Source organism: Hemicordylus capensis, chromosome 4 (genome assembly GCF_027244095.1).
Source record: "Hemicordylus capensis ecotype Gifberg chromosome 4, rHemCap1.1.pri, whole genome shotgun sequence".
Classification (NCBI taxonomy): Eukaryota; Metazoa; Chordata; class Lepidosauria; order Squamata; family Cordylidae; genus Hemicordylus; species Hemicordylus capensis.
Window position 1 is genome coordinate 26,425,541 of NC_069660.1, and position 23,329 is coordinate 26,448,869.

Consider the following 23,329-nt stretch of genomic DNA (forward strand, 5'->3'; position numbering starts at 1 on the left):
TGGCCCCTTCAAGTGAGGGAGATAATGAAGAAAATAGGGAGGGGTAGATCTTTGGGGCCCTCAGGAGCTTGGGAGACATGGTTCTTTGAACCCATCCACTCAATTATAGCTACACCCCTGCTATAGGCTACCTGCAGGTTGAGAGACAGGATTCCTCTAAATACCAGTTGCAGAGGAGGAAAAGCATAAGACATGGTATGGCTTCATCTCCTGTTTGTGGGCTTCCCAGAGGCAACTGATGGGCCATTGTGGGAAGCAGGAAGCTGAAAGCAGAACAAGATAGGCCTTGGACCTTATGCAGCATGGCTCTTCTTATGTTCTTAGGTTTTTGTGACCTTCTGCATGCAAAGCATGTGCTTTACCAATGAGCTTCAGCCTCAATCCCAAATAACTACAATCCACTTGGCAACTCCCCACACTCCTCTTGGATTAGGATCCTTGGTAAGATGACATAGCCAGTTTCTAGGCAAGCTTAGGTCCTGGCCTCTCATCATATTAGAAATTAAGCCCTGCCTTGAGATGGGGACTCTTCATATAAAACAGAAAGCAAAGTAATTGTACCCTGAATCATTTAGACAGAATTGGTCATAAATCTAAACAAACAAAGCTGTCAATTCATTGATTGGATTAGAGGCAAATAATTGGCAAAAGACCTTGAAATCTATTGACAGCCTTATTTGGAATGGGCTGCTTTAAAGATGGCAGGAATAATATAGCAAATGACAGGGCTTAATTCTGCAAAGACAGACTCAAATAAGCAGAAACGATGGCTAGAAAATATGGCTCCTGAAAATGAAGAGAATGACATTTGTGGAGCCATTTGTGAAGTATATATAATATATATAATATAAGAATATAGAAGGGTTTGCTTTTTAAAGAATTGAAAATTCTAACTGAAATAAATAAGGATATATTGTAACTTGGACTAGTTGGGAAACATTTCCATATCGATAATAAATAAAGGGTGCCACTCAGGCGCGTAACAATGATAGGGCAAGGGGAGACAGTTGTCTGGGGGCCCCACTGCCTGGAGGGGCCCCCCAGAGGCACCTCACGTGACTCCCCATTGCCCCCTGCCCAGCCCCAAGGCCCCTCAGCCACTTGCCCTGTTCGCCGTCTCTCCTGCTTGTTCTGCTGGCCGGCAATCGAGCAGCAGACAAGCTGCAAAGAGCTCCTTTTCTGCCGCCTCTCAGCTGATCGGCGGGTGGGCGGGGCTTCCACGGAGGTCTGGTGTAGGCCTCTGTGAAGCCTGAACTCCAGTAGGGCCCAAGCCAGCCAGGAAGGAGGAGGCAGCCAGAGAGGCCTCCACTGTTCTCTGCAGCAGAAGACCCCCTGCTGCCAGGTAGAGTGTGAACTCCTTTTTGTGGTTACCTTCCCAACCCCCCCCACCCGGATATATAGGGATCTGCTTGCCATAGGGCTTTGATATGGGGGGGAGGGACTGAGAAGTCTCTATTTATTTATTTTTAAACAGCTTGGAAAATTTGCTGGCTTAAAAAAAACTATCTAAAAAGTCCTATAAGTGGCTTGTTTCATGGCAGAAAATTACAAAAACTTCTGGAAGAAACAGTATTATATTTATTTTATTCATTCATTCATATATTTATAAATGCACTTATGTTCAAGTTGTTTTGCAACCCAGAAGGTCTGAGTGAGAATTGTGAAGCATGTGTGGTGCTTTTATTTTATTTTTCTTGTGTGTGAACTGCTCCCCAATAACTTGCAGGGACTTCAGGGTAAATCTGGCCAACATGTGAATGCAGCACCTCTATTCCAGAGGAGAGGTGTGTTAAAGGGCTTTAAAAGCCTCCTGTGAAAAATCTCCTGGAATCAAACTTGACTGAATTTGTTCAGAATTCTGAGAAAACAAACATAGGCTCACCCTGCATGGTTGAAAGTCTCCTTTGCTAATCTGCAGCGAGGGATCCATTTTAATCATTCATCTTTCTAGTGTGTTCTAGGCATTAAAAGTAAAACAAATGTATAGTACTCAATGTATATCACTATATATTGTGACGTGTGCGTGTGTGTATTCAGTGAAATGTATTTCCAGGCAGCATACTTATTTTGGAATATCAGACTTAAATCCTTGGGGGCCTGGGGTGTGCGGAGGCCCTGGACTTTGAGTGGGGGGGCCCATTTTAAAATCTTGTCTCTGGGCCCACTCCAACCTTGCTACGCCCCTGGTGCCACTGGATCTTGGTCATGGATAAAGCTATTGGAGTTTGTTTCTGAAAGCTATACAGCTCCCATGGACATACTTTTGGGTGGCACAGAGCACTTCTGGGGAAAGGGGTTGCCAAAATCTGCCCCTTCTACTGCTGCATGTCGAGTTAAGTGAGTTGAGCTCTTCAGATGTACCAGGGCTGCTCTTGTTGCACTGATGCTTTATTAGTCTGGAAATCACTGGAAAGAAAGAATGCGTTCATCCTCTCAAGGCCCCATTTACAAAAAGAAAGAGAAATGCACCATTAAACTGTGTTATTTCTCAGTCTCTCACACCTTTTGAAAGCAATTGTATTTTCTTTAGGAATTAAAGCAGGGATGAGCAGAAGTGGTGTGCCAAGTCTTCAGCGCTGACTCCACGAGGGGTGCCACTGGAAGCAAAGTTGGCATCTCAACTTCATTAGCCCCACCACGTCTCTTGCATTGCCAAGCTGTGGTGTTAAGAACATAAGAACATGAGAACAGCCCTGCTGGATCAGGCCCAAGGCCCATCTAGTCCAGCATCCTGTTTCACACAGTGGCCCACCAGATAACACTGGGAGGCTACAGGCAGGAGCTGAGGGCATGCCCTCTCTCTTGCTGTTACTCCCCTACAACTGGTACTCAGAGGCATCCTGCCTTTGAGGCTGGAGGTAGCCTATAGCCCTCCAACTAGTAGCCATTGATAGACCTCTCCTCCATGGCGGGGGGATGTTGCCCCATCCCCCCCATCACTCCACACCCCCAACTGCTGGACTCACTGCCCAGCTGGAAACTTCACAATGATCTTTCATCTTCCTGGCATCTTCCATCTTCCTGGCAGCATTCAGCACTGTTCTCCAGGTAGCATTATGCATCATCACCAGCAGTTGATCTTTCTCTCCATTCTTCAGCAAAACTGTGCTTTGACTCCTTCATTTCAGGAGCAGACAAAGCATAGAAGTTACTTGCTGGAGCCAATCTTCCTAACAGTGCAAGTGCCATTGAGAATCATTTCATGCTGAGTTAATCAATGGGCAATTTTTTAAAAACCACACCATAATGAAACATTGGTACTCACGGAAACATTGGAACTCTCTGGCCCATAGGCAACCATTTGGTCATTAGATAAAGCCCAGATTTGGTTTTGCTGTTCAGTATTTCTCTGCTTAATTTTCTAGTGCTGCCAGCATATGGGCATAACATGAATTGTAGCACAACTGTACAGTTGTTTTCATGTAATAGAATGGCAAACTAAACTATAAGTACTTGTGCTCCCTCCTTTTTGCTTGATATTAAAGGGCTGGTTTGAACTGCATATCAGACTGGAAAACACACGTTCCAGCAATTTTTCATGGCAGAATGCAAACAATATAAGCTTACCATGGCTATTTTTTATTATTATTATTTTATATTTCATTTTCATCATGCAATTTCAGAACCTCTGACGACAACAAGGGAAGCCAGACAAAAATATCGCTCGTGACCTATTGTAATAAATTCTTTGCCTCAAGTTCCAAGCGTGTTATGAAATGAAACTTGAGGTAATCTTCTAAGCAGAGCTTCGGGGCACCTGTGACTTTTCAATGGAATTATTCAGTTCCAAGGGAAATACACACTTTTAAAAATGAAGCTTGAGGTTTAAGGCTTCAAACAATAAATCTCCCTGCATGCGCATTTCTCTGGGGATGAATAAACAATAGAACAACCGGAGCACTTTGGGGCAGTCCTTCTCTGCTGCCAGAGTCCCTTTGTCACTTGCTAAAAAGCAGATTCTTGCATGGTGGCCATTTTGCCTTGGTAGATTTTCAAATTCCTCCATAGATTCCAGTGTGTCTCTTGTCAAAATTTAGTACAATTGTTTGCCTGACAAAAGCTCTCTGAGCAACTGCTATACTTGCAAGGAATCAGAATTCCAGACTGCTTGCAAAAGGAAATTCACACATTTTATTTCCTTAAGATATATGAGAAGATATACCTTGTCACCATGGTTAATTTTACATATGTATTCATATATTTTATAGGGATCCATTAGGCCAGGGGTTCCCAACCTGTGGTATTCCAGATGTTGTTCAACTACAACTCCCATCCTCCCCAGCCACAACACATTGCAGCTGAGGATGAAGGGAGTCATAGTTCCGCAACATCTGGAGTACCACAGGTTGGGAACCCCTGGCCTAATGGATCCCTATAAAATATATGAATACATATATTTGGCATTAGGCCAAATATGATGTCCTAAGGCAGGAGACAGCAGCACAGATGCAAATGGCCTCCTTACATTGGGGTGGTTGTTCTTAGACTACTTTCTGGAGGAAAAGAAGTATATGAGATCATCATGTCGATATGTGTGTGTGTCAGTGGGCTTGTTCAGATGAACAACGGCTACTACGTGTGAGGGGGATGGGGTCATGCTGTGAGCACACCCACCCTGATGTCATTAAAGGACATGCCAATGTGATCTCAGTACATCTTTTACTTTCATGAGATGATGATAATCCGAATTGCCCCCTACATGAACTGCAAAACCCTGTTTAAACTCTGTTTATTGCCTCATCAAAATGCATGGCAATTTATAGAATGCCAAGAGGAGGAGGAGGAGGAGGAGGAGGAGGAGGAGGAGGAGGTCCCTGCCCAAAGGAAACATTTAAATATCAGCAGAACTGATGGAGGAACTACTAGTACAACTGCTACAAAAGTTATATACCACTTTTTAACAAAAGTGCTCAAAGTGGTTCATGTAGAAAAACAAATAAATAATAAGATGCCCCCCCTGTCCCCCAAGGGCTCAGAATCAAAAAGGAAACATAAGGTAGATGCCAGCAACAACAGCTTGAGGGATGATGTGCCGAGGTTGAATAGGGACAGTCAAAAGCATCGCTACAATTGAACAAGGGGGGACTTGTCCCTGGGCCCCTGCAAGGGGGAGGGCACCAGCTAGCCGGCGGATTGCTCTTTGCCTCATTGCACCTCTCTGAAGAAGGTGGGAGGGAGCAACAAGAGCCCATGTTCACTTTTTGTGCCTCTTTGCTCAGTTAGCAAGGGTGTTAGAAGGAAGGGAAAGAAGAGATGCAAGCAACATGAGCAAGTCCTGTGATATGTACACAGGCTTCACTTTAGTTACTTTTAACACTCTCCTACAAAAATGCCCGTATGAAGCCAAACGTTGTAATTATGCTGGCCACAGAAGTGGCACAACAGCTCAGCTACATCAGTAGATAGATAGATAGATAGATAGATAAGGGATGTGCACAAATCATGATTCATTCACTGATTCAAAGCACAGCCTGAGCACCTTTAAAAGGTAAGAGAGGACCATCCCTGCTCCTCCATCACTTGCCACAGTTTCTTATCGTGGCAGTGCCCTGCTCCCCAGCTGACCTCGCATGCCATCAGAACTCCCCCCAGCAGCCCTCAAGCCACGGCGGCATGCTCATGGCTGCTACTGGCACACTAGGACAGCTGCAGGAAGCACAGCTGGTGGGCGAGGGCAGCTGGTGTGTTTGTGTGTGGGGGGGTGCGTGCTGCCACAGCAGGAAGCTGTGGGAAACGGCAGAGAAGCAGGTATGGACCTGCTCACCTCCCTTTTAAAGGTGCCTGGGCTGTGCTTTGAATTAGTGAACGAATCGCGATCCGTGAACATCCATTAGATCGATGGATCAATCGATAGATATATAGATAGATTTTGTGGTAGTATTCCAAGGCACCTGCATAATATTCTAGCATTTAGTTCCTTTCATAATGATGTGTTTCTTGCATATGTAGATGGAGCAAACCAGTGTCTACTGGCACTTATTTTTCAGTCCATTGCAGTTCCATTTGTTTGGTCAATATGGCGATTATTTGTATGATGACCCTTCTTACACTATTTAATGGGACTGTAAACAGCATGAGTGTATAGCCAAAGTTAAAATAACTCATGGCTGATGGTTAGAAACTCGTCAAATTCCTAAAGGGGCCATGACCCCAATTGTTAATCCCCACTCCCACCCTCTTCCCCCAGAGCCATATAATAATTTTAGCTGTGAAAGGAAATTTTATGCCATCTAAGATTAGCCCACACTAATGCAAGGTCAAAAATAATAGAATCAATAAGCAAACTCAATACTGTTAACATTTTGAGAAAATTACTACAGAAAACAATGTCAACAACAGATTGAAATGGGGCTCCAATGTTGTCACATTGATTTCCTTTCAGTTTCATGACAATTTAACTCGTTTTTCCTTTGCAATATGGTATCTAATGTTCTTGGCTTCCATCTTTCAGCTCTGCTGCTTTAGCTGGTGAACAATTTTTTTGCAGCGTTTACTATTCAAAATCTTTTGTTACAAAATGAATACAATTCACCCTGCTTTCATCTTGACCCACAACACTATTAAACAGAACTCTGATGTCTTTATCCAGCAATTTCTTGACACAGAAGTCCATTCACTTAAATGAAAGCAGCAAATCCTCATACATGTTTCTTATCTAGCCATTTTTACATGAACCAGAGGGCCATTCAGTTAAATGACATCCGCAGATCCCTATTCACATTCCTTAGCATACACTGAGCTGATGTTTCCATTGAAATGAATAAGGAAGCCCACATGTGCGAGGATTCCACATGGTCAGATGTGTCACTGAGCTTTTTCCAGCTCCCTGTAACATACAGTACATTGTACTGCCTATACATCCCTGACTCATTATTGGTCATATCATTTAGCCCTAAATTGACATCAGTCCAATAGCTGGTTGGATTCTAAAAAAAATATATCAATTATGCTTGCATTAGGCCCATTAAGTAACACAAAACTGCAACCTTAGAACAGAAATGTATGTGATATTGTTTCTTATACCTCCTTCTAAAATTTAGGGCACAGGATGGCATGTCTTTGTTGAGTGAACATGTCTGATGACCCTGGATCCACTTCAGGATCATCAGACATATTCACGCAACAGAGACATCCAAATAACAAAAGCAACCCATATTATACAAGTTTATGAGCATATCTGAACATTGAAATCTACCTCTCAAGCTCAGCTTTGAGTCTCCTTGCCATCAAATGGATGGTGGGAAGCCACAAGAGACGGGGCTTTTTCTGCTGTGGCACCTAGAATTAGAAAAAACCCTCCTGTGTTCTGCCTAGATCCATTTTTGTTTGCGTTTGGCACACAGCCCAAGCCCTTTTCGTTTCAGTTGATGTTTTTGACTGTTGTCTCTTAAATGATATTTTTAAAAACTGTCTGTTGCTGCTTTTTAACCTTTTGTTCTTTAAGGATTTTTGATTTCTGTTTGGATTAATTTGATGATTAATTGAAATATTAAATTATTTTGCAAAGGCATCCCAAGACCTCCTCCCACCTTCATGTGTCTCCTTTTTTGTTTGCACTTTACCAGACCATGCTGGGACATGTGCTAATGCCCTCCTCTGCCTTCACCTTCTCCTAGCCTGGCATACAGCCTCCTACTCCTCTCACATCAGGCTAGTAAGAAAACAGGGAAGGAAGTGAAAGAGGAAATTATGAAAGGGCAACAAAATAAAGGAGACAATCTACAGAGCATGTTTTGCACTCTGTTGCCCTTTCATCATTTCTTCCTCCACTTCCTTCCTGTTTCATTACTGACCTGGTATGAGGAAAGTAGGAGGATGTGTGCTAGGTGAGGAGGAGGAGCAGCATATAATTCCTGAGTAGTGGTTGGGCCACTGCTCGGTGAAGAGCGGCTTCAATGGTGCTGGGAGGCAGGTGGCAGAAGGGGGGGAGCTTTGGCAGGGAAGAAGCTTAGACAGTCACATCACTGGTGCCTCAAAAATCTGCCACTTAAGCTAAATACCTCATATAACCTCAGGAAAGGACTGTCTGTGTTATGGAGGCCGCATTTGCACATAATGTGAAAATGCAGTTAAATGGGGCAGAGGTTTGAATTTGTGAATGTCCAAATGAGTGCAACTGCAGTTTGGTGGCAAAAGCGACCTATGGTTTGCCTCACCATACTCCAATTTGAACCTTCAATTTGCAGTGAGCTTCACCACCCCAACCTGAGGTTAGAACGTGGCAGCATTACGTCCGAACACAGATGCCACCATAACTATGGTTTTGTGTAATTTCTGGAACTGTAATAATAAAATAGGTGGCCTAGACCTGCCTAGGTTCGCTCCCGCTCCATGCCTGCAGCACTTCTCGCTAGCAGAAGTTCTCTCCAAGCACTTGCCCTGCCTCCTGTCCCCAATCTAAGAAAGCAGTTGCCTGAAAACAGGGATGCCACCATGTCCCATCCCAAGCTTCCAAGCCAGTCAAATTGGAAAGTCACATGGGGACATGCCATCTTCTCAGACCACAATGATGTTTGGGAAGGGGTTGCCCAGCCCCTTCCCCCTGGGTGAATGCATGTGATCCCTAGGCTTACTCATGAGAAGGGCCAGGCAGCAGGATCAGTGTTGCCTCCAATGAAAGGAGCTATTCTACATTTGTGATGACGATGGATGCTGTTCCTGAGTGGACCGCTCACTCATGAGATTGTAAGACCATGGGGATACCCCTTCAAAACTCATGAGAAGAACTGTCTGTGGAGACAGAGGTGTCAGGCAGAATTACTAACAGTGTGTGATGATGGACTGCTCCCATGGACAATTGTCTCACAAGAGTGTCAGGCCATGGAAATACATATGCAGGCTGGACAGCAGATGCCACCCAGCCAGTTTGCTTGATACAAGCAAGCCGTGGGGATGGGTGCCCTGGCAACACCTCTCCCTGCCTTGGTGACTACCACAAAGAAGCAGTCAAAGCAGGTTCTCTGCCAACCCATCCACCCATTTGAACATGTCCATCTTTATTTTTTCCTGGAACAGCAACTTGACTCTACTGAGATCACAGACAACTGGGGCTCCCTTCTCTCATGATTCTTCCCCGGGGCAGTAGATCTGCATATGCCACAATGCCAGTCCAACCTGGGGAAATTTGAATGAGAGTAAAGATCCTCATCTTGGCTTTTCCCCAATCTGCCCACCTGGCTACACCCGGAGACATGGAGCATCAAAATCTCCTTTGGGTGCATGAAAAGCTTCACTGGAAAGGAGGAGGTCACTGTGCAAAAGAGCTATCATTAACCAGAGAGAAGAAGGACCCCACGCAAGTGGTGGCCCCCTTTTTTGGATAGCTTAACACATGAGTACACAGTCCGACGGAAGACCAAAGATTGGAGAGCCTAAGGTCCTCCCCAGTAGACTGGCCCTCTCAGAAGAGTACTGATGCCCTGGCAGCAAGCCACCAGGGGGCCAGGAGTGTGGTTTGGTCTCCATAGACTGCTTTGCTGTAAGCCATCACAAGACTATCCTTGGTGACAGCGGGCCAGTCCCCAGGATCCTTTGCCCTCCCTCATACACATATCCCCTCCTAGGAAGTCAACATGTTCGCTTCCGTTTTCCAGAGTAACAGGAAAATAGTGCCCCTCAGCGTCACCCTCCACCAGAAAATGTGCTTGTGCGAGATTCTTTTGTTGTAGGGCTCCTGCAAGGGTGGTGGTGCTATCACTCACAGAAGAAGGGCTTGCATGGCATGGCATTTAAAGGGAATTAAATGCCCTTTCCCTGCTGAGGGCAGGCAGACCATTCCAAAAAGGCATGCTCTTGCACTTGGCAGGCCCCCTTGAAGATCATGGCCAATGGCTGCTGTCCTGGAGACGTTCTGATGCCTTGCCCACAGTCTGGCCACGCAAGCACTATGGAGCTTGCTGGGATGCAGCCTTGAAGGACCGGGGGAAGGAGGGGCTTCCCTGCCCTTAAAAAAGAGGTTGCTGGACTGTGGTTGGACGAACGTCTGTGATGTGATTTGCAGTTAGAAAAATTATCCACGGGTTTGGCAACCTCCGGTTTCACATGACATTTGAATGCAGCCATTGGCATTTTGCCCTATTGTTTATCTTCTTGTTAGCTGTCTTGAGTGACGTGATAGAAAAGCCGAATATAAATGCTAAAAGTAATTTTCTTACTAGGCTACCAACCCTGGCAGGCACTCCTTCATATCTCACCTGGACCTCACAGCCATGGCCTCAAAAAAGAAAAGAAAATAGGGAGGAAGGCAGCCAGAACATCCCCACTAAGCTCCCACCTGTATTTTCCAGAGCCAGATTCATGTTCAGGGAGGATAACAACTTCCCTTCTTGGCTCTTTATCTGCAGGACTCTTTCTGGAGCTGGCTACCAGACAGCCACAACATACAGCCTTCTGCTTAGCCTCTATGGACTTCCTTCAACATGTTCATTTAACACCAGTCTGGAAAACCAATGTGGTATAGCCACTCAATGGTGCAGTGGGGAATAACTTGACTAGCAAGCATGAGGTTGTCGGTTCGAATCCCCGCTGGTATGTTTCCCAGACTATGCGAAGCACCTATGTTGGACAGAAGCAATATAGGAAGATGCTGAAAGGCATCATCTCAGACTGCGTGGGAGGAGGCGATGGTAAACCCCTCCTGCTTTCTACCAAAGAAAAACCACAGGGCTCTTGGGTCTCCAGGAATCAACACTGACTCGAGGTCACACTTTACCTTTATAGTGGGGTAGCATGTTAAGGATGGACTCAAATCCTTATAGTTCCCTGGGTGAACTTGGGCTGAATACTTACCGTGAAGATCTTTGTGATCAAGTTGTGGCATATAAACTTTAAAGCAAGTTCATGCCTCTCCGTTTGACCTACGTTGCAGGGTTGTTATGAGGATAAGAAAGGACTAGTCTGATGTGTGTCACACAAAGAAAGGATGGGATACAAGTATAATAAATACTTTACACTCCAAATACCTTTCTTCTTCCACAGATCACAAGTTCTAACATCTATCGCCCTTTTCAGACACATATGATGAACTGTGTTGGATTGGGGGTTGGGCAGCATTACAGCACCAGTCTTTGCCCTAACCTACATGCATTCATTAGAATATCTGGAGGACTCTCTAAATATGCAAAGTCAGGAGTGGAGCCTGCTATTGTGACGCTGTCGCCTTTCCCTGTGCATTCATTGTTCATGACTAAATACCTGAAAGGTGCTTATTTTCCAAGATAATGGGCAGGTTCACCTGATTGCCACAGTTTCAGTAGCCTGGAAACCAGAGGTTCCTGGCAAGCACATGTTGCCGGTGGGCATATTGTGTGAAGCCTCCAGCCGCTGGCTCCTGCATCATGTGGCCAAGATTCTACCAAGTTCCATCCAGTTTCTGTAACCAAGATTAGAAGCTGGACAGAGAAAATTCGTAGGATCTCAGCAACGTGGTGTGGGAATTGTCAGTTTACAGCTTCATACAAAATGCCTACCAGGAGTGTGTGCTCACTGGGAAACTCTGATTCTCAGCTTTTTGACTTGATGGCAATTGTGCAAACCCACCCATATAATCTGGCTCTTCCATTCCCCTACTGAGATCCAGGTTCTTGCCTTTCTGTCCACAATACAAGGGTCCAGTGACAGTGGCTGGCATCCAGCCATTGTAGCAAATCAGACCTGGACATGACAATATTTCCCCAAACATTTCTGGTGGCAGAATTGGGAAAATTGCTCAGAGTCTTTCAAGTCACTCCTCCTTTGAAATCTTCTCCAGGTTCCTTCAGAATTAAAGCCATTTCCGATGTTAAATTGCATGCGCCAGTTGAGATTTTGGTGATATATAGGTCCCTGTCCAGGAGGTATTGAGCTGAGACGGCTAAATTCATTTCATGAAGGGTCCCCATTTCAAGCGCAGTATTGGGGATAAACGGTCAGTGCTTTAATGGGCATTTCACACTTCTTCATCAAGTCATCCATTCAAAGCACTCACCATTTATGTCTCTCCTTTGGATGTTTCCATTCATATTACAAGCAAAATGAACCTGACCTAACAACTACTGAGCAGAAAAGAAAAAGAAAAGGAGGGAAGCGACATTTGGTGCTGTGTGTTGTTTCTGGGGTCATTAGTGGTTCTGAAAGGGGAAACTGTATCCAGTATATGCAGTCTTGGGGTCCTTTGGTGAAGCAAAGCCAAATATTACTGCAGCCACCATCCTCATGGCATGCCTGCACTTTACACATTGATAGGCATTTTAACATGAAAAAGGATCAGAGCTGGGGGTGGGGTGGGAAGGCCTGCTTGCAGCTTTGACAGCAGACGTTTAACAGGAAGACTTCTGGACACTCTACGGTTTAAAATAATTTAGTAAAATAATTGCAGTGATTGATTTTTTATTTTAAAGTCCCCAGGTTCATACCACACACTTTTGCATGACAACTCCCTTCAGTCTTTCCTTCTCGCTCTCCCTCTTTAAAAAATTATTACAGCCGTGACAAGAGAATGCATTTCCAACAAGTTCAGGGCAACTGTCAGAGCCTGATCAGATGTACAAACTCTGTCACTGTTTGCTTGCTAAGTCCTGTGTATGGAGCAGCTGCCAAGGGGAGCTTTGTTCAAGCAGCTGTTCCTGCTGGCGGCATCGGGGTAGCCAGGAAAAAAAAAATCATCTGGCTCAGATGAGAGTGGACAGCCAACCTGTTTGACAAGCTAAGTCCCAACTGCAAAGAACCCAGCGTTTGTTTATGCTGCAAACACAGATGTTGCTTCCACAATGGCCACACCAGGGTTGCATAATGCAGCTGCCCTTGAAAGTCACGGCATCTTCTTGTTATTAAAATGGAAAGTCAGGACTGATTCACACTTTTTTTTGGCATCAGACACATTTGCCCCGAGTTCATCTGTGTTTGCTGTGCTGAATACCATAAAGTGAGAAGACGAGACCTGGGTCTCTGTTTTTCTGTTGGACAAGCACTAAGGAGCCACAGCCAATAGGAATCTCTTGGAAGTGCTGGGAAGAACTACATTTCCCTACATTCCTCACATGCCTTCTGAGGAACCTTCCACAATGTCACTGGGGCTTCCTGTAGATTCTGTCCTTTTAATAGCCCCCGCTGGTGCTGTGCATGGACCACCCCATGTGGAGGTAAGCAGGGAAGTGGATGCTTCTGCATGACATGAGGGAGGAGGTGTGTGGGATTCAGCTTCGATGCTTTGATGCTGAATCTTTGCACAAGTCTAATGACCAGTCCTAGAAACAAAGAATCTTAATTCACATTACATCCATTGGTATGCATACATTTTATCCGATATAAGATACAGATAAATGTAACTTGCACAACCAGGTTTGCAGGTGGTTATGGCAATTATAAAGCAAGAGACCCGACATCTGAAACTTCTGTCATATTTGGACCTTCTCTTTCAAGACCTTCAGAAACCACCCAATAATCATGAGCGCAGATAATTCATATCCACCAATAATTATTGCTAACAATAGTCCGATGCTGTTTGTATATACTACATTTTCAGTAAGAAGTAAGACAGGGTCTTTGGGTATAAAGGGGTGTATAGAGCAATAGCCAAATGTTGGGGGGGGAGTATTTTCTAGGAATGATCAGTTTTGAATTTAGAAAATCTGATCCATTAATGAAATTGCTGACTCTTCTTTTCCAGCTCTAAACAACAACAACAACAACAACAACAACACACACACACACACACACACACCCCGCCACATTGTGCCTTATGCACAGTAGAAATGAAGCGGAGTCCATTAAACCAGAGAAAATCAGGACGCGTCTCTATTTTGTCAGATGCATCTGTCTCTCCTAATGAATTAGTCTGATTACAACTCCATCTCAGTCCCAGGCCAGATGTGAACTGTTAGCTCTTTGCACACTAAGCTGCACAACGCAGCTCGCAACATCTGACCAGCCAAATGTAAATGTGCTCCAGTGCAAATCTGCTTCATGGTTTGCAACCAGGGGGAGAAAAAAAAATATATCCTTGGAGATAGATTTTAAAATGAGGAAAATTAGGCTTGGTAGATTTTTCTTCCTGTGATTATTTGATTCCGATGATTAATGAAGAACTGAGGGTAGGATAAGTCAAGAGGGGGTTATCCCTATTACTTCTCAGCAGCGGGTGGTGGTGGTGGTGTGTGTGTGTGTGTGTGTGCGCGCGCACGCATGCTGTCCTGTGTGTTGAAGGCGGAAGCAGTGAGAGAAGATCCTCAAAAATACTGAACTGGATAGGATGATATGTGATTAAATTACATAGTTCTCACTCACACTGATGTATATATAATGGTAATACTACTTCTATCATAGTAAGATTTAATCAACTTCACCTACTTTATTAAGCTTGACATGCTTATGCTGATGTAAGGTTTAATACAGCAATAGCACACACTCACTAATGGAGTACTGGAACGCTTTTGGCTGGAGCAGGAGCATAGCATGTTTGGCATGGGGTTTGGAGTGAAGATGCCCCTCTCCTCTGAGCCCCCTACATCCCTTGACTATGCAGCAGCCACAGACTGTGACCCAGTAATCCCCCCTGTGTTCTGGAGCCTCAGAGCCAGGGCTGCACAGCACACTCCTGACCTGCTCCTGCTCCTTCCTCCTCACTTGGTGATTGGCTGACTAGCTGCTCAGACTCCGCACACCCCACCCTCAGACTGACTGGCAGACTCGGCAGCATATCCCTGGCCTGGTCTCACCTCTCCCTCTTTATGACTTCCTGGCTGGGTGCTCAGGCTCGGCTCAGCCTTACCTACAGGCTCAGGACCCGCGGAAATGCTGGCTGGTGCTCAGTGACAGCATTTCCCTCACTGCTGAGCCAAGAGGGATGGGCTGAGCCAGAGCACGGAGCCCAGCCAATCAGGAGGAGAGAAACTGCCTGGCACTCCTCCCCACTCCTCCAGGAGAGTCATAGTGGCCAGTGCAGGCACTGCCGGGGGCGGGGGAGCAGAGTGAGGCACCTTTAAGCATAAATTAGAAGGTGCTTGCCTCCACTGCAGCAGTACCTGCAAGCTGTTCCGAGCTGCAGTACCCAACACTTCCTGCAGTGAGGGATCGACTCCGCTGCTCACCTGGCCACCGGCGGGGAACATGTTCCGCAGCAGCCAGGTGAATGGCAGAGCCAATCCCCCACTGCAGGGAGTGCTGGATGGCACACAGCAGCTTGCAGGTGCTGCTGGAGCAGAGCTAGGCACCTCTCCGCTACTGCTGGAGAGGACTCTTGTTAACTTGAGGCCAAGGCACGTCCTGTGATTTGGGAGCCCATGTGCCACAGAGTCAGGAAGGAGGGAACCGGCAGCCTGCCTCTCTCTCTGCAACCTGGAGACATCTGTCCCACTTTGCTCCCTTGTAACTACATCCCTGGCCTCTAGCTCTTTTCTCACCTACGATCACATGTATACTGAGACAAGAAAAGGATTGCTCCTGCTTCCCTGCCACCATTCTCTGCATGTTCAGCAGAAGGTTTGAAACGGGCCTTAATCACATATAGTTGTACACACATAAATGCCTCTTTCACTGGCGGGCGGTGGGGACAGGGAATGTTGGACCACCAGGCATGATCATGCAGCCCCTTCATGCATCATCATCATCATCATCATCATCATCATCATCAATTCAATTTCTATACCGCCCTTCCAAAAATGGCTCAGGTTGGTTTACACAGAGAAATAATGCATAAATAAGATGGATCCCTGTCCCCAAAGGGCTCACAATCTAAAAGAAACATAGGTTAGACACCAGCAACAGTCACTGGAGGTACTGTGCTGGGGAGTGGATAGGGCCAGTTACTCTCCCCCTGCTAAGTAAAGAGAATCGCCATGGTAAAAGGTGCCTCTTTGAACAGTTAGCAGGGGTAGCAATAATGATATAAATGATTGAAAGTGTGAAAAGGGCTTCTGTGAGAATTGTTTTTGTGCCCTGGAAGGGTGATGCAACACAATATGAATAGACAGAAATATGACCACAGCTTCATTGACATTGCTATCTCCTGCATCATGCCTATCAAGGCCTAAGACTGGTCTGAAGGTACATGTCACAGTTCTGCTGCTGAACTGAAGCAAGCTGAGCCTTGTATGGTTCCTGATGTGAGACTTATCCGGGAATCATAAGTAATCCACGTAGCTCAGTGGCAGGCCACATGATCTGCATGTAGAAGGTCCTGGGTTATCATGTTCGAGGCAAAATCATTAGCTGAGTCAGGGTTTCAGTTGAGTGAGGACCAGTTAAAGGTGCCAGGAGGGATTCAGATCTTGGACAGTTCCAAGAAAGAGTCAGGCAAAGTATCAGGACCTCAGACAGCTCCAAGCAGGAGTTGGGTAGTTCCAACAGGAAAAATGTTGCTCCAGTTCTGGCATCAACTGCAGACTTACATAGGTTCCTGGCTAGTAAGGGTGCCCTATCTCACATACTCTTGCCAAGTTCCACGCACATTATAATGCAATGTGCATGCAGTTGCACTAGAGCACTGTTCAAGACAGTGAGGTCATTATTAAAGAGGGACAGGAGTGCAAGGCGAGTAGCAAAAAAAAAAAAAAAAAGGTCTCACCATTATTAGCTCAAAATACTATTGCTTGTAAATATGGCAACTGTTGAGCTTAATACAGTTCCCGTGTTGCTAGGTTTACTCTTGCCAAGCCTTTAGGAGCCATGTGGGGTTGCTCTGCCTGTAGAATCTAGCTAGCTGTCCAAAGTGTCCTGTCTGCACAATAAAGGAGCTGTTGCAATGGATTATTGTCTAGCGTTCTGTGTGTCCTGCTGATTTAACAGTGGTGATGAGGATGGTACCCTCCAATGTTGGCAGTATTGCTGAATCTGCATTGGAAATAGCCACAAAGAATGAGTAAACTCTTGGTTGGTTATTATGGTCCCAGAGGGCCCTGCCCAGGACTAGGCCTGACAAGGCTTTTTGCACAGGACACTTCAGACAACTTGCTAGATCCTACCACCACACAAGCCCCCTAGAGGCCTGACTGGAGCATACACATCAGCTAATTTTTCTCTTCTAGACCTTAGGGTGGAGGTTGTTTTTTACAGTGGGAAAATTCCATAGGTCAGTGATCTTCACTGTTTTTCAAGTGTGGGCCACTTTGGTTAAAACACACACACACACACACACACACACACACACACACACACCTCAATTGTAAGAGCCATTTCTCACCTCCATGCTGTACTGTGCTTTTCCTAGCACTGGGGACAGGGGAGTAGGGGCAGGCCTATAAGAATAACAGAGCATAGGAACATAGGAAGCTGCCATAGACTGTCAGATCATTGGTCCATCTAGCTCAGTATTGTCTACTCAGACTGGCCTTGGCTTCTCCAAGGTTGCAGGCAGGAATCTCTCTCAGCCCTATCTTGGAGAAGCCAGGGAGGGAACTTGGAACCTTCTGCTCTGCTCTTCCCAGAGCAGCTCCATCCCCTAAGGGGAATATCTTACAGTGATCACACAGCAAGTCTCCCATTCAAATGCAAGCCAGGACAGATCCTGCTTAGCTAAGGGGACAAGCCATGCTTGCTACCACAAGACCAGCTTTCCTAGCCCTGTAAAGCTCCAGCACTGTCTTGAAAGGCTCATACAGAGAGTGGAGAAGTGTCATCCATCCCAGGACCTTCCTCCCAGAGTTCTATGGCCAAAGTACTGGGGAGGATGACACTTCCCACTGCTCTTTGGATGCTTTTTAAGATGATGTTGGAGTTTTACAGGGCTCTGTTATTCTTATAGCACTGGGGGAAAGGGCTATAAGAAACTGGGAAATTGGAACCTAAGACTGATGTCCTAACAGATCTGCCACATGATCAGTAAAGATGTTTTGCAATGTCACAAATTGTGCTTTCTTACAGCTTGCCTTTGATGCAAATCATAGGCCCCCAAATCCTCTTTAGTCTGTTCTGGGTGGTGTGGTCACCCAGTGGAGCATGATGATGCTTAATCTGCAGGGGAGCGGGGGCCTCCAAAGGCCTTTGGGTCCAGGTTTCAAAATTACCTAGGTGTACCTCTGCAGGCACTCCATCCTCCCCATTTTCAGATGGGCCTCAAAGATCAAGGAGAAGTGTGGGCGCATGGAGGGCAAGTTGTAACTGAGCAGAATTTGTGACATTGCACGAATAAACTAGGTCTTAAAGTAGCAGGGGTTTTTTGACTATCTGATAATAATTTGAGTTAGATGAAAATGCACCTCCTGCCTGTGCAGGGCTGGCTATTCTAGTGACAGTGTGGATGAGGTGTTGGCGGGGAAACCTTCCCTCATCCAAGTTTGATTTGGGAGCAAAAATTCCTTCTTGGCCTCTGTGACAGGAATGATCTGTCTATCCAACTGCTTATGTTTTGGTGAACATAACCTTCTTCCCTCCTTCTTTCCAAGGCCAAAAAATATATTTTGGGGTTTTTTAATTACTGCAATTGTTTAATTCTTGTTTTAAAATGTTTTAAAATTAACTGTTATATGGTTTTTAATTTTTGTTTTAGCTCTTTATTGTTTTAGTGGTTTGTTTTTAATTGTCAACTGCCCTGAGCCATTTTGGAAAGGCGGTATACAAATCAAATCAAATCAAATAAATAAATAAATAAATAAATATCCATCTGTATGAGGTCTGAAAATGTAATTTGCCCACCCATCTATGATTAGTTTGTTCTCCATCATATTCTTCACGGACCACTGGTTTAGCATTCTGTCGTGCACTAACACAAAGATAGCCAACCTGTATAATATCTAGGAATATTGGCTTAGATATATGGAGATGACAATAGGCCTGTTCACATAATCCTCAATATCAAATGGAGGTTCTGCTTGTGTGCTGGAAAAGGGGTAGGAGCTCTCAGTACATAATCAACATGTTGAATTCTCTGCCACAAGATGCGGTGACAGCCAACAACCTGGATGGCTTTAAGAGGAGTTTGGATAACTTCATGGAGGAGAGGTCTATCATCAGCTACTAGTCAGAGGGCTATAGGCCACCTCCAGCCTCAGAGGCAGGATGCCTCTGAATACCAGTTGTAGGGGAGTAACAGCAGGAGAGAGGACATGCCCTCACCTCTTGCCTGTGGGCTTCTCAGAGGTATCTAGTGGGCCACTGTGAGAAACAGGATGCTGGACTTGATGGGCCTTGGGCCTGATCCAGCAGGGCTGTTCTTACGTTCTTAACCCTCCAACCCATGCCCAAATGACTGCATGAGCAGGCCTATAGAAATAATGCTCCTTAGGAATAATTATCACATATTGTCCAAAGCATGTAGAACAACCTTCCTTCCTCTTCCTGATCACCCAAGGTGTCTTATATTAAATCAAAACATTATTCTGACTGGCCCAGCACTGCTTACCGTGACTAGTTCCCCATGCCCTCAGTTAGAACTCCTTCCCAATCCTGCTACCTGAGATCTTTTCATTGGCCATCCTTTCTAGATAAACATCCTATCCCTGCAAAGAGCTGGAGGTTCTCATAAGATTTGGCCTGCCAGGATATGGGCTGAAAAATAAAAGCATCCGAACAAAGTCCACGTAGGAAGCCAGAAGCATGTTTGTATTTTGTTTCCAGGAGGATGTGAATAAGCAAGGTGCACGATTTCTCCCATGAGGTGGTATTCTCTTAAAGCAACTTCTGAATCATCCCCTCATCTCTGCAATTTTTTGTTCCTAGCTAGGGACATTGTCATAAAAATGTGCATTTAACCTGCATGATCTGAAATGTATACTGCCATGTATGCCATAAAAGTCTAAACTTAGTCATACATAATGCAAGTGCAGGCTTTCTCACGTTATTTCTGTATCTGGAAAGTTTCAGCTCTGGGGCCCTATCAATATTTATTCATGCACTGTGAACTAGAACCTGTGATTATTACTCATACAATCTCTTGCTTTACAAGCTTCAAGTCAAAAGAATAAAACCACATCTGCTCCTGCTCGTTCCCCATATTTTATTCAATGTTTTAACAGCTTTGCTGTAAATATCTCATCCATTACGATTCAGTTGTGACTGTATCAACTTCACATCTCCTGCTTTATTGCTGTCATTACAGTTAAACAACGCACTGTTAATTTTTTTTTAACTAACAAGTTTATTGTTCGCACCAGTCAGGCATCTCTGCTTGAGTCCACACAGTGTTATTGGTTATAAATCAAAACTGGGCCCAATTGAAACATTTGCCTTTGTTAAGAGAAGGAAATGGCTTTTCATTAAGTGATGAGATGTTGCCAAAAGAATCCTGTAGAACAGATATTATTAACCTAAGCAAACATTTATTATTAACCTAAGCATAGTCCTGGTTCTCTTAGGTGATCCAGGGCAGTGTTTCTCAACGTTGGGTCCCCAGATGATATTGGACTTCAGCTCCCATAATCCCCAGCCAAAGGCCACTGGGTCTGGGGATTATGGGAGTTGAAGTCCAATAACATCTGGAGACCCAACGTTGAGAATCCCTGATCCAGGGGATCAGGACTGTATCAGCCAGGCCTGCCCCCAGTGCTGTGCAGCCCCCGCACATAGCATTCCTGACATCCATACTTGAAATGCCACTTTGTTATAGGGACTCACATTATAGAATCATGGGGACATAGGAAGCTGCTTACTGAGTCAGACCATAGACCCATCCAACTCAGTATTACACCCTGTTCACAAACTTGTTAAATTACCAGTACGAGTATAGATCCAGAACCCAGTAAATAAGGGTTCAACAGACAACACACCAGGTCTGAAATTACAGGAAAAGCCTGGCGACATTATTTGTCCCACTTCAAAATACTTTGGGTTTGTTTTGTTTTGGTTTTGGTGAGGATTTTTTTTAAAAAACCTACCCTCTATAAGATACATGAGTCAATTGATTTCATAACATGAGTAAGCCTGTCTTGTTTTGAGACATATGTAGTTATTAGATTTAATTTTTTTTAAATGTACAATTCCTAAAGGAAAATACAGCTCGCCTGTGATGTGAAAGCTGTCTCTTGAGAAATTTTGGATGCCTGGTGATTATTTGAATTCCTTGCACTCCTTAAACTTGATTGCTGTGTGTTAGAAGTAATTTTAAATGAACTGAATAAAATTCACAAGTAATACGTGCCAGCATATGATGAATTCCCAGGCAATAGGACTCAAATCTGGTAGGAGTTTATTTTTCTCCTTTTAAAATTCATAAATGAGAATGGACACATGCAGTTTTAATCGCACATTGATGCCTTTTGGGGAGGGAGAAGGAGGACTAACAAGATATAATGGGCATCCATGACTTACTCAGCACTAAAAACCTCTCCTGGAAATGCATCCTGAGCCAAAGGACTTCACATTGCATATTTTACCAGTAAGCAATTAGCATAATTTGCATGCAATTAGCATGGACACTGTGAGCATTGAGATAAGGCTGGTGAAGACAATGCACTTGTTTTGCAATGCCATTTGAGGAGTGTCCCCTGCTAAAGGAGTAATTCCTGATAACTGAGCAAAGAGGCACTTTTTAAAGTGGTGGTTCTCTTATATTATTATATATCTCCCCTTTCAGCCTGCCCCACCTACTGGCTTGGTCTAGCCCCCTGACACCAATACCTAGGGTGACCTAATTTGCATATTATGCATATTATGCAAATTATGTGGCAAATAATTTGCATTTTAGTTATTTGACAGACTTGTAGACTTTCCCCTCCTTCTCTGCTCTCCCATGTGATCAGATCCAGAGTAAAATCCGGGCAATCCGGGCAGTGCATTTGAAATCCATGTAAATCCAGATGGAAATTCCAGGGGACATGGCAACCCTACGAATATCTGCATCAGCAGGTGGGGGTAGCCCATCTCCCTTGCACACAATGCCCTTCCACCTACAGGCTTGTGCATGGGGGAAGAGGGAGGGAGAGAACCTCCCAGCAACTGAAGCAGCACCAAAGGTACAGCAGCTAGGCAATGGGGATGGACAGTGTGTGTGAGGAGGTGCTGGAATCAGGGGGTGAGGCCAGCTCACCTCCCTCACATGCCACCCTTCCCCATCTCACAGCTGCTGTAACGTCCGACCACTGTTCTATCTGCCTGGATGGCTTTCTCTCATTCTCTCCTTCCCCTACACCGTGTGTGTGTGTGCAGAGAACAAGAAAGCCCTCTAGCAAGCGAAGCAGCAGCCAGGAGATGTCAATGAGGGAGGGAGGCTGGCCCCACAGTCTGAGGCTGGCGACGGCATCAGGAGGCATGGCTGGTGGTGTCTTGGCTGGCACCTGAGCCAATGCTGCCAAAGGCCACCACCATTCAGAAGCAAAAAAGGGAGAGAACACCGGATGCAAGCAAAAACCAGGCACCTTTCCCTACAGGTTAAAGGCCAAAGTAAATCCAGTAATCACAACTGACTATTTAGAGCTCGAAAGATACCTCGAAAATGTGAAATACCAGAAAAGACTATATTATATTATTTATTTACACTGGGAAGTTCTGTTGCAGATGCTGAGAAGTTCTCCAGAGCAAGGTTTGGAAAAGAACTTTGGGGGCCAATGAAAAAGAAAGAAAGAAAGAAAGAAAGAAAGAAAGAAAGAAAGAAAGAAAGAAAGAAAGAAAGAACTTTATTTGCTAGCTGCCCCATAATAAATTGTCTTCTGGGCAGCTTACAACACAACATTAAAACATGAGATAAAAGCACACATTAAATCATAACAAACAAACAAAAACAGATGGGGAGAAAATATAAAATACATTTATTTACAATTTAAAGAACATTTTTAAAAAAAATCAGTTACAATCAGATCAAAATTTGAAAAATTTGAAAATTTAACATGTTAAAAGTTAAAAGGCCTGAGTCTTTACCTGGCATCTAAAAGAACAAAGTGATGGAGCCAGACAAACCTCACTGGGGAGGCTATTCCATAAATGGTACAACCATTGAAAAGGCCCTCTCCCTCGTAGCCACTCACCTCACCTCATTTGGCAGGGGCACCCAAGGAGGGCTTCCAAACAAGACATTGAAGTACGGGTAGGATCATATGGGGCAAGATGCCTTCTCAGGTAACCTAGTCCCAAGCCATTTAGGGCTTTAAAAGTTACAACCAGCACATTGAATTGGGACCAAAAATGGACTGGGAGCCATTGTAGCTGACGAATGAAAGCCTGACTTAAGGAGAGGGAACGTTTACAAGCCCCTGAATTCTTCCCAGGCTTGGATTAAAATCTGAGAAGAATTGTGGCTTCCCTGGCCAAAGGATCCCAAAGCCCAGTTCCAGACACTCCTTGAGAAGACGGCCATCTGAGAAGAACTGCAGCTTCCCTGGCCAAAGGATCGCCCAGCCCCAGACAGGGGTCTCTGAACCTAAATAGCTACGTTGGTAGGCAGAAATCACAAGAGCTGGTCTTGTGGTAGCAAGCACGACTTGTCCCC

At 44.9% G+C, this 23,329-nt stretch overlaps 1 long non-coding RNA gene across 1 annotated transcript; it reads left to right on the forward strand.

Moving 5' to 3' along the window:
- Positions 1 to 1,272: 1,272 nt before the first annotated feature.
- Positions 1,273 to 22,662, forward strand: LOC128324546 (uncharacterized). The gene is made up of 2 exons (XR_008306929.1): positions 1,273 to 1,342; positions 22,402 to 22,662. It is a non-coding gene; the product is annotated as an uncharacterized LOC128324546 (long non-coding RNA).
- The last annotated feature ends 667 nt before the right edge of the window (positions 22,663 to 23,329 follow it).